At 42.2% G+C, this 15,745-nt stretch overlaps 1 protein-coding gene across 4 annotated transcripts in view; it reads right to left on the bottom strand.

The window, feature by feature from the left end:
- Positions 1 to 15,745, bottom strand: part of LOC149172188 (actin-related protein 8-like) — a 593,626-nt gene that overhangs the window by 182,636 nt on the left and 395,245 nt on the right. The window lies entirely within an intron of this gene.

Raw genomic sequence — 15,745 nt, 5'->3', positions numbered from 1 at the left:
CTTTATGTAAGTTTGCAGAGAAGGAAAATAACATCCAATTTACTCGATGGATTACAAAAAATTAGAGCATTTTCCGAGGGAATAATATTCCAAATAAGATAAGATTTCAGGTCATGCAGCTTCAATTTGATTGTGAGGAAAGGCTAATTACAAGAGGCAAAGGCTAGTTTCCATAAATGGATCCATCATAAAACTCAGATGTGGAGGTGGGACCTGAAAACTAGTATCAAAGATCGTGAAGAAATAACTAGGGTAATAAAAGGAGCTCTCTTTGTAAAAACTTTAAAAAAGCAACCAAAGCTTTTATCCATTACGAGACGCTGCTACCTAGAAGCAAAGATGACACAAGGACTCTAAAGGAGTTTACCTTTGCAATCTGTGTACGTGGAAGATAAAATGACTTATCTAGAATATCATGGCATGTACATGAAATTCTAGAAGTATGTGTTGATATAAGTCGATGGCTTGCTAATGAGTCAAATCAGAAGTTTCGGAAGGGAGCAGCCTAAGTTACTGGATCTGTCTGGCCATGCTCCAGGATCCACATATCTATGTCCGCATTGATATCCACCAGGATCCGACCCAGATATGGACCTATATCCGTATATATCTAGGATCTGGTCAGGATCCATATCTAAAACACTGAATAAATAAATCACTCAATATCGCAGCCAAAAAGAAACATTACCTATCCTGCATCCTTTTTATCAAATTGTAGAGGGATACTACATAAGAGATCCCACTGTCTTATCTGGGATGATTGTATAACTCATGTAGTATAAATCAGACTGACGCTGATTATCAATCAATGAATATTTCATGATTGAAAAACAGAGAACCCATTGTCTTATGTGGTCTGATAAATACAGGTTGTATCAAACAATAATTGGATATTGCATACAGAGCCCACTGTGTTATGTACATTAATTGTATACCTTTTGTAGTACAGATCAGATTGAAATTGATTATTACTCAAATAATATTTCTAATTGACAAATATTTTCAGAGAATATGGGTTTGTAATGGATATATCATTTGGTAGCATGCAGTGTTTTAAGCACTTGTTGATTTTTTGACACTCTTGCTCAAAATTTGCAGTCAGTTCTCTTGGTTTTCTTGGTTGGACCAATATTCTTGATCTTAAAGACTCTTTCCTTGCTAGAATCTTTGTTGGATCCCTTTCAGCATGCTCTTTCCCATCTACTATTTAATTTTTGGAGAATTTTCTTTGACAGCATTGTGGGATTTGAGTTCCCTGCTTTGACCATGCTGCTCCTCATGTAGTATGAAGGGCTCTTTCAACATGATCCAGTTGCACTACGCAGTCAGCTACTGATTGCCACAGATGATCCAGCATGCAGTTGCAGAAGGGGCTAACTTATTTGCCCCTAGAGCCTGGCAAGGTTATATTGTCCGATGGATACATAGCACCAGAGTTGCTCATACATTACTCACCATTGTGATGATATGTTGACAATTGACCTCGCTTGTAGGTCAAGGATGCACAGATTACACATCGGATTATTCCTTCAGCATATTTTTGTTACTCGGAATGAAGATGACAAATTTGTACTATTTCTTACACATATGGATGGAGTGCTTAGTACCATTGGTCATTTTTGGATGGTCCTACCATGAGGCAGAATTGTTAGAGGATCACATTATGGGATGCACTTGTCCTCAAAAAATCATTGTTGTGGAGACCATCATATCGTTCCACTTGTCCATGATGTTCTAGGCACTGCTTTCATTTTCCCGTTGCAGTGTGTTCATGTTTTAGTCTTAGTTGTTTGTTTCCTCATGGTGCGGTGTTCACTTAAAAGGTCACTATGTCATGTCCCCAAATAAAATTTTTGACAAGGAAATTCCCAATTTTGCAATTTTGGCGATATATATCTAAAATTAGGAGGAATAAGCTGCGGAGATATTTAATAAATTTTGAAGAAAAGGCAATGGTTGGAACTTAGGAAAAGAAGAAAAGTTAAAGTGAATTTAAGTTGTGAAGATTACCAAGCATGGAAATCGAACCATGGGAAGAATCAAACCATGGTATCAGATCATAGTGTGAGGAAGGGAAAGCGAAAATAAAAGCAAGGTTAGAGCCTCACTTTGATCATTCTAGTTTTGGCATTTGATTTCTGAATTGGAAGGTTTACTTAAGCTGTTGAGCTAAGTCAACTAGTGCTACTTAGCAAAGGGATTTCAAAGCAGAGAATCCCGACTCTCTTTTGGTGAATCTAGAGTGCCACCCTAGGAGAGAAATTTGCAAACATAAAAGCAAGGTTAGACCCTATTACCCACCATTTTGTGGGTGATATCCCCAAGAGAATTGTTTTCTCCATGATGAGCCTCAGTCGGTAGCCAACAACCCCTTGATGCCTCCTGCTAGCTCCTTGTGCCATTTCTCTACCACCTGAGCTAGCCATGTGGTCCCTCAACCACCTGTATTGATCGTATGTTTGAAGGTGGGCCTCTCGAATCTAAAGGTATGTCTTGTTATTTGATAATTGAGTATTGGGTTTATTTATCATTGATACTTCTGGGTATGGATTGATGGGCGGATTTGGCAGAACGAGTGGGCTTAGTTTGTACTCCTGTCTCCTTGATCTCTTTTGGTTGTTACTCTTGAATCTTAGTCTCGTGGGATCTCCTTTATTGACCATTTGGTTCTAGGGTGGTACTACTAGGGAAACCCCCGCTTTCGGTCAAGCCTAGAATGATGCCTCGGAGGTTGAAGCAACTAAAAAAAAGAAGAAAAAGCATCATTGGCCACATTTAATAGGAAATTGTACCACAAAATGCAAAAGATAGTCAGGAAAAAAAATAATTAGCACATGGGCAAAAGCCAATACATGAGCTCTACCCCAAACCATGGCCATCACCCTAATTCCATAGGCCCTAGATAAGCCTCCTTTATCATTCGGGAACCCATGATTGTCCCAACCCCTAGAGGGCAATGAATCGCCCTACCTTGAAGGGGGTAATCACTGTTATATCTTACACATCATGCTCTTGTCCTTTGAGCCCCGAGAAATTAATTAAAGAAAATTCATAAAAGGCAAAAGGCATACAAAGAAGGGTGGAAAAATCAAGGTCGTGGCACATCATGTACCACGATTGTTGTTGAAATTTTTAACTATTACCTGTTAGAAATTTTCTCTGTATTCTCTGGTTTATTTCACCTACTTTTTTAATTACTAACAAGTTCTTTAACCATAAAAACACTGAAATAAACACAATACAGTCTCAACCATCTATAGATCTACAGCTGAAAGAAATAGTCAAACACACAAGTGACACCGTTATTTTTGGACAATCGTCCTTGGAAAAACACAACTTGAGAAAACCAGTGTAGCAATTCTGAGGGTTATATTATTATGCAGTCTTTTTGAGTACGACTGGGTGCCAAACTGGTTCACCCAACAGAGAAAATAATCCGGCAGTAATACCTCTCTATTTGGAAGCAGATATTCGGAAACTCTGCCCCATGAAACCCTCTCCAGCAAAATCTAAAGCTCAATGTCAGCCCTCCTGGCCTTTGCGTCAGCGCTATGAGGCTCTGCGCAACCTCTATGGCCCTCTATGTCACTCCTGCAGCCTCTGCGTGGATGACGCAGGCCCTTCTGGCCTCTGCGCAGTTTCTTCTGCCTCTAAGTGGCTCCCTCTAGCTCAGCATCTGCCTCTCTGGCTCTGCGCTAGACTTTCGGCACTATCTCTACCTCTCTACCTCGTACTTACTGCCCCTCGCTACAACTCTGATCACTGATTTGATTTCTCTTAGTAAACCCCGCTCTAGAAAATCGAATGACTGATCACTCTAGTGTATTCTCCAACTGACCCATAAGCCTCTTATACTTTTCCTGTTGGTCCTTCAATGGCTGAGATTACATCTCTAATCAACGACTAAGATTAGATTTGGCTTGATCCATGTCATTTAGAACCTTCTAACCCAATTTTATATTAATACCCATTAATATTTTATTTTTCCTAAGTTTAGACTTAGGAACTCCATTAAGAATATTAATTATTTTAATAGCTCCTTAACATGGTGGAATCTGCCCAAACCATTTCTGGGTCTTGGAGATCTCATGTGCTTTAGCCTCTCCACCAGTTTTCATGGTTAGAGCACATCCGATGCTACCCCAAACCAAAAATTTCTCCCTCCTATACATTACAAAACTAGGTGTGGGCTTTCCCTTATCTAACTACCCCTATGCTCCATTATGTGGCCCAGGACTGCCTCTCTCATTCCCTGTTCCATCTCACTTATTTGTCACTTGCCACCCCCATTAGAGGGATGTACCTTGGACATACTATCCGCTCTAAGGGCTGAAACCACCTAATAAGGTACTTGGCTAACCCCCTTTGGAGCTTGGAGACACTAACACATGCCAAAGCCCACTATGGAAGGGCATGCCATTATGAAGTGCCCACTTTTCTATCCATGATTTGTAAGCTCTTTTATCCTATTATTTAAATGACTGGTTGTACTAAAAGCCTAGGGGGCACATTGGATCTTATGCAAGATTGCAGGTGGTTTCCATTTGGGTTTGGTTTCCCCATATGGGATCCTGATCTTCAGAGGTCTACATTGGCACATGTAGGGTGTGCATAGAGAGCCATGAGCCTCCACAACATCAGAAAACACTCCACGGATCTTCATGGATGTTCAATGACTACTAGCGATCCACTTTTGGGATGATGGTGATATGCTTGGTATGCTATGCCTAGTAGGCCCTCACAGGAGCCCCACATGTGAAAATTCCTACACTTTGAAGGAACCCCCACTGCAGCAAATCTGAATCTACTTCACTTGATTTTAAATACATTCATCAAGTTATTCTTCTGAATACTGAAGCAAATTACTTATGCAACCTACACTAATTAAATGTTTGATCTCATGAAACAGAAAATGGAGCAAAGAACAAGATACATAGGACACTTAATTTTTGACAGAATAGTCCTCAAAAAAACCCAGTGCGAGAAAATTGGTGCAGCAGCGGTGAGGGTTTATAATTATGCAGGAGAAATATATGGATACAAATCTAGGATGCTCATCTAGCAATGCTTTACTGGAGGAAAATCTGAGTGAGTTTTACCTCACTTCACCCAGCAGGATTTCGATTGATCTGGCACAAAACTGGCTAACCCTGGCTAATCTGCATTGGCTCTGCGTCAGCTTCTCTACCATCTGCATCAGCTCTCCTGGTTGTTCCAACAGTTCTGGATTCTGCGTGACAGGCAACTTTTCTACGTCAACTCTCTTGACTACTGTGTTGCCTCTGCATCAGCTCTCCCAACAGTTTTGGCTGTTCTAGTAGTTTTGGATTCTACGTGACAGGCAACTTTTCTGCATCAGCTATCTCGGTTACTGTGCTGCCTCTCTGCAAGCTCTCTCCACCTCTCTTTTTTGTATTTTCCGGAAAGTCCTTCTCCCAGATTCTCTCTGTCCCTCAGCTGCAAGACCTCCCCAATCGATTTCCCTCTTAAGAACTTCTTACCTCAGAAAATCGGTTTCCTCAATCTCTTTGTGTGTGTTTCCAAATGAACCCCAAGCCTCCATTTTATACTTTTCCTATTGAGTCTTCAACGGCCGAGAGTGAATCTCTAATCAACCACTAAGATTAAAACATGACTCGATCTGCCTTCTAGATCATTCTTATCCATATTCCGATTAATACCCATTTATATTTTTATTTCCCTAAGTTTAAACTTAGGAATTCCATTAAAAATATTAATTATTTTAATAAAATACAATCCGAGTGGAATTTCACCAAACGATTTCTAGGTTCTTTAGAACTCATGTGCCTTAGCCTCCCCGCCAATTTTCAAGGCTAGAGCACTTCCGATGCTACCAAAACCTAACACTCCCTCTTAGCGAGGAAAATGCTCTAACAACAATGTCCACCTGCATGTTGCTCTATTTTTGAAGCACCTCCTTTCTGCACTATTGCTACCACCAACATTGAGTTGTCGCTACTACTGTACTGCTGCCCATGACACTGCCACTGCCACTGCAGCATATGTACTATAGGCTACAACTCCCTCTCAAACGCTGCATCTGCTATGTTGCTATCACTGCCACTGCTAACACTGCATCCGTATTGCAACTCAGTTGCTGAGAGAAGCAACTGAAAAACATCCAAAATTAGCTGAACTTAACTGTGTTCAACATAATACAATGAATGTTGGAATCTGACTGCTGCTAACCCTCTGAATCTTCTGCACTGCTACTAACCTCTGCACTGCTGGCAACCTTGATCTGTGTTGATCAGTTTTTGGTTCCAAGCCACTGCATCTATCCTCCAAGCACTCCACTACATCATCTGACACTAAGTCCGTCTCACTACTGCTGAATCTTGGGCTCCCGTAGCAAGGAATTGATCCAAGAGGTGGACTCCTCAAGGATCCTTCCCACATGTAGTCTTCCTGACTATAGCTTAATATCGCCCCATCTCCCTCTTGGAGATGCGTGGGCACTCATGGAAAACTTATCCTCATCAATCTTTGCTAAAGCAGCCTTAGGATCATGTTTCTCATCCTTATCCTTTTTCTTCGAAGGACATGGGGATGCATAGTGCCCCATCTCGCCACAACTGAAACATTTCACCTTCGAAATGTCCTTTTTTTGCTTCATCTTCTGATGTCCCTTCGATGCTAGAGCTGCGTTTTCCTCCTCCTCTTTCGTCTTTGTGCCACTCCCACTGCTGCCATTGAGGTTGAACTTCACTAGGACCCTCCTTAACTTCTCCTGTTGAAGAGTTGCCCACATCGCCTCCCATGAAGGGTCCTCCATCTAGAACTCGATTCCGGTCTTCAAGGCAGTTGAAGATGGCTGTGAAGAAGCCTTTAGGGCCCAGTTGTAGAGTTACATGACCTTTGGGCTTCCATTTTGAGGTGATCCATCCTTGCAAAGCTTTTTCAGTTGGCCAATAACCTATGAATTTACCAATTAGGGCATGATCTTTCATAAATTGTATTTGCGCATTGATCCTGTGACTAGGTAGCTTGATCTTGGGCCGTTCTGTTGCAATGGATTTGCATGTGGATGATGATGCTTTCTTTGGTTTTCCATATGTTGCCTGTTTATCCTCCTTCTCGCATTCCAGATCTTCTTGTCCATTCTTCTCCAGCTGCTGCGCAGGCCATACCTCTGGCGTCTTTGCATTCTCAGTTCTGCTTTCAGTTGGGTTTTCATGATTGTAATCTTTGGGGGGAGGCGCTGATGCCTCCCTCGTCGGACTGTCCATTGTCGTCTGCATCCAGAATCACAGAGCCTATCCTAGCGAAAGTTCTGTTTGTGCTTGAGAAGCTGCTTGCTCAGACTCTACGCCATGGAAGGGTTTGTCAGAAACCCTAGTTCGCCATTTTCCTTCAGCTCAAACGTCTCACGATTCTAATATATTAATGTCATATTAAAGTTATACCGATTAAAAAATTAAATATTTGGGTGTGGAATAATAAAATTTATTATTTAAAACAAAACAAAATCTTATTAATTTTCAAAATAAATATAAGTCCGTACTATTTATAAATATTTTAAAGTCATTATTATTTATAAATATTTTAAAGTCATTCAGGCATCTTTATAAGATTAAAAGGAAATAATATTATATTCACGCACCCATATCTATCAACTATTACACGGCGACAAACACAATGATAATATTGACACAATAACATAGATGTTTCATATTATGACTTATGGTCCTCATAGCTAGAGCCCACGGGGCATACAATCCATTACGCGTCAAATAATGTATTAATGTCGCGCCATACCCTCTCCACAGTAAATAATATTTTTGGTGTATAGTTATATCCTATGCAATATGAGAGTACCGTATACCATTATTTCTGTGTAATCAGCTTGTTTTCAGCAATATGAGAGTACTGTATACCATTATATTTGCATAATCAGCTTGTTTTCAGCCACTTGCCGTAATGCTGCTCATACGTGGCGTGGCTTTTTAGTTAGGCTTTAGGCGGCGCCTGAGAAGCTATCATTGTGCCACAAATCTTGAATATGAGTGTGGTGTTGTGGTGTAGTTGATTATCTGGCAAGTAAGACCCCCGACACCCGACGTCTGACCAACCGAGAGGTGGAATCATGCCAACACGCGGGGTCGCGGGTTCGAAACTCATGGCGAGGATCCCTTCTCCTCCCACTCCAGCTGGAAGCTACAGTGAAAAGAAACATCACCAGTGGCGGCGGAGGGCATGCACGCTCACACATTCAAATATATTATTAAGTCTGTCATTATCCGGCCAATATCCCCTCCACCTTTTTTTTTCTTCTTCTTTAATTTCGATGGCACAGAGGAAGTTGCCGGCAACGAGGCCATTGCTTATCCTCACGTTCTAACCCAATTATTTAAGACCAGCTGCTTTTATTCTTTTAAAGTTGGGGTTTTTGTTTATTCTGTTCACGTCCCTCTCAAAATCCGCCATGAATCTCCATGTGGGCCATGATTTTTCTTCTCTTCTTGCATTAAGCTCTTGTCGGACGGATGACGGATGTTGTCTCTGCTTTTCAAGTTTCATCTCGGTACATAGAGACAGGAATTTCTCGCATTTCACAGTCGGGGAGATGGAAAAAGGTCGTTGGGTCGATTCCCTCTTAGTACCTCGAGGGTTGCTTTCTATATGCGAGCAAACATCTCTCTTAACAGCCTGCGTTGGGCTTTATGTCGCAACATCTTGTATCTCAGAAATGCACACTTACAGAAGAGAAGTAAGAACCTGTACTGGAAAAGGCCACTTTTGTGGGAGAAAGTGGTAAGCCGTCGAGCTCTAACGAGCAATTTCTTCCAGCAACCTGTGGATGAGGATAAGGTCGCAGACAACGATGAAAGAAATGGAGAACTGGAACCTGAACGTCCACCTTTCGACTTAAATATGGTTGTAGTTTTTACTGGTTACTACTTAGGGTTTAGGAGAAAATAACAGCCAATGTATTGCCAACCGAAATCCAAAAGTTTCAGCAATTACCTTCAACCTCAGTGAAACTCTTGTCTGAGGAAGGGAGCTGGACAAGTTTGGCCATTCCACTACAAATATTAAAGATTTTCATTACCAGTCAGTTTTAAAAACCAAAAGCTGCCAGTTCATAGTGAATTACCTGTTTAAATACAATGAAGTTGCTTCTAACTTAAAGGGTTCTCCAGAAAGAAAGAAAATGTCTCCTAACAAATTTCACGCAGCAGTTCAACAGAAAATTACACGATGCGTAGGGCCTGTGAGGTCGAAAGGGTTTTAACCTGCTCCGATACCAAATGACAAGGCCATTTAAAGCAGATTCATGAGCCTGTAATTAATTTCTTGAAATTTTTGCAAAATTAACTAACAGAATTAATGAAGGTACTTACCTGTGCACTTGCAGTTGTTGATGTCTCCAACTACTCTGCTTCGTTTACCAAAAGACCGAATCCACCCAGTCAAACAGAGAAGAACCTCGCTACTCAGTCTAGTCAACTTCTTAGTTGACGAATTCTGTTCCCTTGTGCCCAAAAACCTCAGAAAAATTCGCGCTCTTCCTATGGGTAATTTCGGTTTATGATGTCCTTCCCCTTCAATTTCCTTTTCCTCCGTTCTTTTCCTTCCTTCCCCCAGTCCCCTCTAAAATTCTGCTCAGTGGTTTTTATCTGGTTTCCTGGCGGTGGCTGCTCTTCCACCAGCAGCCCACCGCTTAGTCTCCTGGTGACACCCTTCCATGTCACGTATCACATCCTCTATTTCTTTTATGGTCACGTATATATATATATATATATATATATATATATATACACCCTTTATGATTTAATTAAATTGTATTTCTTTATGTTTCACTAAAGTATTTCTTTTAATATAAATATTATAAGATTATACTAAGTATCCTTTTAATTAATAAATTATATATATTTTTAATCATTTTATTAATTTATTAATATAGTTTTTATTAATAATATGAAATATATAATTTATATAGCCATCTTTTAGTATTTACCCATTAATCATGATACATTAAGCAATATGGGTGTTGATGGGTGAGTAGAACTTCTATTCGAAGGGGTGTCATGATATTTAATACTTATAGTTAATTTAGTATATAAATACTAGTGCGGTGTATGCGACGCATGCATATGTAGCTATCATATGCATGCATCGTATGCCTATGATTATTCTTGCGTTCTCTATATTTATAGATAGATCGTTACACGATCTGGGATGGGTGACCTCCCAGGAAGTCCTGGTTACCAGGGGCAAGCCCCGGAAGTGATGGTTGACGCTATATGATACATATCACTAGTTTCAATCCCACTTCTTCACCCCTATGTGCATCACCCGATGCAATAAGTGCTAAGTGAACTATTCAAAAATCATGAGAAATTAGTCAGTTACGACTACCTCTCATGGTAATGGTCATACATGAATGAATTATTTAACGCAGTTGAATCCCAAAATGATATCTAATATAATGCACTGTGTAAGCCCCCATACATAAATTCAAAAAGAGTGAAGGGATCACCACTTGAATGGTTCATGAGGCACAATACATGCTAAGGTTTTGCAAATGGGGTAGCAAGCTAGGTGGGCTTGATTGTGGGGAAAACTCCATAGTTAAGCGCGCTTGAGCCAGAGGCGATTTGGGATGGGTGACCTCCCGGAAGTCCTAGTTACTGGGTGCAAGCCCCGGAAGTGATGATTGATGTTATGTGATACATATCACTAGTTTCAATCCCACTTCTTCACCCCTGTGAGCATCATCCGATGCAATGAGTGCTAAGTGAACTATTCAAAAATCATGATAAATTAGTCAGTTACGACTACCTCTCATGGAAATGGTCATACATGAATGACTAACTTAACACAGTTGAATCCCAAAATGATATCTAATATAATGCACTGTGTAAACCTCCATACTTAAATTCAAAAAGAGTGAAGGGATCTCTACTTGAATGGTTCATGAGGCACAATACTTGCTAAGGTTTTGCAAATGGGGTAGCAAGCGAAGTGGGCTTGATTGTCGGGAAAACTCCATAGTTAAGAGCGCTTGAGCCAGAGGTGATCTGGGATGGGTGACCTCCAAAGAAGTCCTGGTTATCGGGTGCAAGCCCCGGAAGTGATGATTGATGCTATGTGATTCATTTCACTAGTTTCAATCTCACTTCTTCACCCTTGTGAGCATCACCTAATGCAATGAGTGCTAAGTGAACTATTCAAAAATCATGAGAAATTAGTCAGTTACGACTACCTCTCATGGAAATGGTCATACGTGAATGACTTACTTAACGCAGTTGAATCCCAAAATGATATCTAATATAATGCACTGCATAAACCCCCATACTTAAATTCAAAAAGAATGAAGAGATCTCTACTTGAATGGTTCATGAGGCACAATACTTGTGAAGGTTTTGCAAATGGGGTAGCAAGCTAAGTGGGCTTGATTGTGGGGAAAAATCCAAAGTTAAGCGCGCTTGAGCCAGAGGCGATTTGGGATGGGTGACCTCCCAGGAAGTCCTAGTTACTGGTGCAAGCCCTCGAAGTGATGATTGATGCTATGTGATTCATTTCACTAGTTTCAATCCCTCTTCTTCACCCCTGTGAGCATCACCTAATGCAATGAGTGCTAAGTGAACTATTCACAAAATCATGAGAAATTAGTTAGTTATGACTACCTCTCATGGAAATGGTCATACATGAATGACTTACTTAACGCAGTAACGATATCTAATATAATGCACTACGTAAACCCCCATACTTAAATTCAAAAAGAGTGAAGGGATCTCTACTTGAATGGTTCATGAGGCACAATACTTGCTAAGGTTTTGCAAATGGGGTAGCAAACTAAGTGGGCTTGATTGTGGGGAAAACTCCACAGTTAAGCGCGCTTGAGCCAGAGGCAATCTGGGATGGGTGACCTCCCGGGAAGTCCTGGTTACCGGGTGCAAGCCCCGGAAGTGATGATTGACACTATGTGATTCATTTCACTAGTTTCAATCCCATTTCTTCACCCCTGTGAGCATCACTCGATGTAATGAGTGCTAAGTGAACTATTCAAAAATCATGAGAAATTAGTCAGTTACAACTACCTCTCATGGAAATGCTCATACGTGAATGACTTATTTAACACAGTTGAATCCCAAAATGATATCTAATATAATGCACTGCGTAAACCCCCATACTTAAACTCAAAAAGAGTGAAGCGATCTCTACTTGAATGGTTCATGAGGCACAATACTTGCTAAGGTTTTGCAAATGGGGTAGCAAACTATGTGGGCTTGATTGTGGGGAAAACTCCACAGTTAAGCGCTTTTGAGCCAAAGGTGATCTGGGATTGACCTCTCGGGAAGTCCTGGTGATCTAGGTGGATGTTGGTGGCCACCCACCAACCCATTTGGACCCTCACAACTGTCTCTTTCAGTCTTTTCAGTTTCCTAAATTGTAGCACAGTTTACTATTTTTCGCAGTTTTTCGGGTCCTGAACTTCCGGAGCCGTTTTGAGGCCCTAAACGACGTTTTTTTGGGAATCTGGGGGCAACATGGGTCCATGGACCGATGTTGCCCTTCCCAAAGTGGTAGTTCTCGGATAGATCTTTCTAACGAGCTATCGTACGCGTCAAACGGAGATCGTATGCCAAAGTTACGACCCCGGGAAATTGATGTACCAATTTACCCAAACGGGGCCTACAATGTGGCGATTCATCTTCTAGGGTTAGGTTTCGGGATGTGAAGGGTTTTCCATTGTTTCTCAACAATAAATAGGCCTTCGAGCCTCATTGTAATACAGTTCGGAACAGTTCAGAGGCATGTAGCCGCCACATCTCTTCTCAGAGATAAGCTACCATCGCCCTAGCTGGTTTCTTTCCATTTCTGTTTGTAAGCATATTTCAGTATTTTATAGTAATGAAATGAAGTATTATTTCCGCTGCATCTTTGTGTATATGGTTATCGCATCTCTGTATTTATGGTTATCTCTGTAATCTATTGCGTTCCTGTTTAAATCCGGATCAGTGGTATCAGAGCGGTCTGCTTTTTCTCTGTTTTTCTTTGCAGGTCCCCAACGAGGTCGGGATATAAGGAGTTAGGGCTTGAACTGGTCGAACCTTTGCAAGACCAGCCTCGAAAATCCCGACGGCCTCCCATGGCGGATGAGAAGAAAGACGAGGGAGCAGGAGATCCTATCAAAATCTTGCTCGAAGAAGCGCTCGAGCGGCAAAGGAACGCGATGATGGATAGCTTTGCGCAGATTCTTCAGCGGCTACCCAGAGGCGACGCATCGAATTCCAACAGCGACTCTGGAAACGCCACACCGTTTAAGGTACAAGTTAATTTTGAAATCCCCATCTTCGAGGGACAAATAGATGCAGATGCCGTAGATAAATGGTTAAATCTGCTAGATGGGTATTTTTCTGTTCATGAATTTTCAAGTCGGGAAAAGATTGTTTTCGCTCTTCTCAAAGCAGCCCCCCATGTCAAGGACTGGTGGGAAACCTACTGCGAGCAGAAGGATGAAAGTACAGGCTCACTATTTTCAGCCGCACCCACTTGGAATGACTTCCGGGATGCCATCAAGGAGCAGTACTACCCTGTCGGAAGCTATGAAGACAAATACATCAAATGGACCACACTGCGGCAGGGACGAGACCAAGATGTGCCGGAGTTCACAAACATTTTTCATACCCTTCGCACACAGTTGGGTATCAAAGATTCTGAGCTGCATCTGGTACTCAAATACCGTGGCTGCCTGCACAAATACATCCAGGAAGAGATGGTGTTCTTGAACATCTCCTCACTCGGCACAACATACCGATACGCTGTCAAAATCGAGCAAAAGTTCAAACAGAAGAAGCGAGACTTTGGATCTGCAAATCCGAAGCCTAAAGGACAAAGCCAAGGCGGGGTGACCCAAGACAACCCGTCGAAGCCGCAAGAAAAGAACAACACCACGAAGCCGAAGAAGGACACAGGAAAGTGGTGTGAGTTCCACAAGAGTCCCACTCATAACACAAGTGAGTGTCGGACCAAGCAGTCGCTGGTGGCTGAGTTGAAGGCTTCCGAATTAGATGCATGTTCCGACCCTGAGCCAGAACCCGACAAGGGTAATGGAAAAGGGAAGCAGATCATTGATGCGGATCCCACCGCCACTGTTGCCACCGCCAAGATCCAGAATAATGAGCCCGAAAATCCAGAGGAAGGGGAGCGTCTTTTCCACTCACAGATGTGGGTGAAGGGTTCGCCGCTGCAATTCATTGTCGACAGTGGCAGCCAAAAGAACCTGGTTTCAGCAGAGGTCGTGAAGCGGTTGGGCCTACCGACTACACCACACCCACAGCCATACAGTATCGGGTGGCTTCACGAAGGACGAGATCTCAAAGTTCGCCAGCAATGCCGCCTTCCCTACAACATCAAGCCCTTCACCGACGAGGTATTATGTGATGTTACACCTCTGGATGTTTGTGATGTATTATTAGGCCAGCCATACTTGTGGAGGCGACATGCTGTGTATGAGTCCAGGCCTCGTGCTGTCATTATTTCTTTGAATAATTCATTATACATGATACCGGAGGTAGCCCCACCTACCGCCACATCTTTGATTACTACCAAGAAAGGCAGCAAGCTCATATCACAGACCAGGAAATTCATTTGTCTGGTTCACTCCCAAAGTAAGGGGAAGATCGTTGCTACATCCATGACCCCGGCAAAGGGTTCCTCCACGCAGCAGCAGCAGCAAAGGGATACGGTCATGACAGAACACAGGAACAACTTCTCCTCACCCACAGGGGTACCACACAAGTTTCAGGTGGGCGACAAAGTTTGGTTACATCTGCAGAGAGAACGCCTTACCAGAACCCATCAGAAACTCAGGCAACTCCGGCATGGTCCTTACACCAGTACCAAGGCTACGGGCAACAATGCTTCGAAGCACAGAATTCCGCCATTCCTTGGCTTGCACCGAGTGTTCAATGTGGACTGTCATCGACCATGCTTCCCACCATCACTGGACACATCAGAGATTGCAGGACAAGTTCAGCAGATGGAGGAACTCAACGCAATGGGGACCATTGCTTCCTAAGGGGGGAGGAATGATCCAGGTGGATGTTGGTGGCCACCCACCAACCCATTTGGACCCTCACAACTGTCTCTTTCAGTCTTTTCAGTTTCCTAAATTGTAGCACAGTTTACTATTTTTAGCAGTTTTTCGGGTCCTGAACTTCCGGAGCCGTTTTGAGGCCCTAAACGACGTTTTTTTGGGAATTTGGGCGCAACATGGGTCCATGGACCCATGTTGCCCTTCCCAAAGTGGTAGTTCTCGGATAGATCTTTCTAACGAGCTATCGTACGCGTCAAACGGAGATCGTATGCCAAAGTTACGACCCCGGGAAATTGATGTACCAATTTACCCAAACGGGGCCTACAATGTGGCGATTCATCTTCTAGGGTTAGGTTTCGGGATGTGAAGGGTTTTCCATTGTTTCTCAACAATAAATAGGCCTTCGAGCCTCATTGTAATACAGTTCGGAACAGTTCAGAGGCATGTAGCCGCCACATCTCTTCTCAGAGATAAGCTACCATCGCCCTAGCTGGTTTCTTTCCATTTCTGTTTGTAAGCATATTTCAGTATTTTATAGTAATGAAATGAAGTATTATTTCCGCTGCATCTTTGTGTATATGGTTATCGCATCTCTGTATTTATGGTTATCTCTGTAATCTATTGCGTTCCTGTTTAAATCTGGATCACCTGGTTACAGGGTGCAAGCTTCAGAAG

Source organism: Pinus tabuliformis, chromosome 4_2, assembly GCF_031772625.1.
Source record: "Pinus tabuliformis cultivar Carrire ecotype Pingquan chromosome 4_2, CPIR1, whole genome shotgun sequence".
NCBI lineage: Eukaryota > Viridiplantae > Streptophyta > Pinopsida > Pinales > Pinaceae > Pinus > Pinus tabuliformis.
Note: the sequence above shows the minus strand (reverse complement) of the source record. Positions and strands in the feature narration are given on the sequence as shown.